At 55.7% G+C, this 1,843-nt stretch overlaps 1 pseudogene; it reads left to right on the forward strand.

The window, feature by feature from the left end:
- Window positions 1-1,187: 1,187 nt before the first annotated feature.
- On the forward strand, window positions 1,188-1,341 carry LOC122807868 (annotated as a pseudogene).
- Window positions 1,342-1,843: the final 502 nt, after the last annotated feature.

Here is a 1,843-nt window from a genome sequence, read left to right on the forward strand (position 1 = left end):
GGATTGACAGATTGATAGTTCTTTCTCAATTCTGTGGGTGGTGGTGTATGGCTGTTCTTAGTTGGTGGAGCAATTTGTCTGGTTAATTCCCATAACGAATGAGATTCCGCCATGCTAACTAGTTATACGGCCCCGTGCAGTCGTCTCCAAGTTCTTAGAGGGACAAGTGGCTTTCAGCCACACGAGATTGAGCAATAACAGGTCTGTGATGCCCTTAGATGTCTGGGGCTGCACACATGCTGCACTGAATGGATTAGCATGTGTCTACCCTTGGCCAACAGGTCTGGGTAATCCGCTGAACCCCATTCATGATAAGGACTGGGGATTGCAATTATTCCTCACGAACGAGGAATTCCCAGTAAGTGTGGGTTATAAGCTCATGTTGATTAAGTCCCTGCCCTTTGCACACACTGTTCATCACTACTATGGGTTGGTTTAGTGAGGTCCTCGAATTGACCCTGCTGGAGTCGGTCATGGCCCCAGCGGTGTGCTGAAAAGACGATCAAATTTGACTATCTAGAAGAAGTAAAATCATAACAAGGTTTCTGTAGATGAACCTGCAGAAGGATCATTAATGCTGAGGGTCCCAGGACAGCACCGTCCCCTGGTACCAGGGCCACTCCTCACTCTGGTGCCCTGCACTCAAGAGAGAGAAAAGGATGGGCGGCTTCCATAACCCCCTCGCCTCCCAGCAGCAGGAGGGAGGGGGTCCCATCAGAGCAGCGGGAGGTGCAGGCATGCCTCCGCCACCCCCGAGGGGACAGCCACAGAGGGGGCGCCCGGCCTGGTGGATCAGTGCACCATGTGCCCTGGAGGTGACCGGCTCCCCATGCGAGAGGGGGAGGGAGAGGGTGCTGTCCCAGTGGGGGGACACAAGCCCTCCCCTCCAGCCGCACTGTGCCACCGACAAGGGTCGCACACTGGTGTCCTCTCCCCTTGACAGTGGTCACAGGTATATATAGAGGATGCCCCGCTCCCTGTGGGGCATTGGTTTGAAGACCTGGAAGGTCAGCATTGCGGCCATGCTCCAGCCTCCATGAGACTCCCTGCCATCTTGCAGTGGGGGCCAGTAAGCCCAGTCCAGGTGCCGATGACGATACCCATGAAACTTTGCATGCTCGGGACAACCAGAGCATTGCCACATGGGCAACAGTTCCCCTGGAGAACGAGAAGTAGAGAACTCGTATGACTCAGAGCGGTAGATCACTTGGCATGCACATCAATGAAGAATGAAACTAGCTGCGAGAACTAATGTGAATTTCAGGACACATTGTTCATCAACACTTTGAATGTACTTTGCGGCCTTAGGTTACTCCTGGGGCTACACCTGTCTGTGGGTCATCGTGCCTTCCATTGCCCTAGGGGTACTGGGCCCACTGAGGGCATGGTCGGGGAGTTGAGGGAGCCTGCTGCAGGCCCCACATCCACCCAGGGAGAGATGTGGACAGAGGAGAGGAGTCCCCCATGCCCCGAGCCAGGAAGCCTGTCCGAGGACAGGATGGAGCAGGCACGTGTCCAGCCTGCACCCCCCAAAGGCTGTTGGTGGTACTGCCACCAGGCTGTCCTCCTGGGGTGGAGTCCGACACCCGCCCTCCTGTTTCTTGTGTGCCGGGATGTGTCCACCGTCCTCCTCTGCCTCCTGGAGTTCGGCAGTGGGGAGTGGGTACACTGGCCAGGGGAGGATGACGGGTAGTCATTCTGTCCCCAAGGCCCCCGCTGGCCGTCCCCCCACTACAACCACACTCGGCACGTGACCTCAGACCAGATGTGATGACCCACTGAATTTAAGCTTATTACTAAGCGGAGGAAAAGAAACTAACTAGGATTCCCTCAGTAACTGCGA

Source organism: Protopterus annectens, chromosome 7.part1 (genome assembly GCF_019279795.1).
Source record: "Protopterus annectens isolate FY-2018-M chromosome 7.part1, PAN1.0, whole genome shotgun sequence".
Classification (NCBI taxonomy): Eukaryota; Metazoa; Chordata; order Ceratodontiformes; family Protopteridae; genus Protopterus; species Protopterus annectens.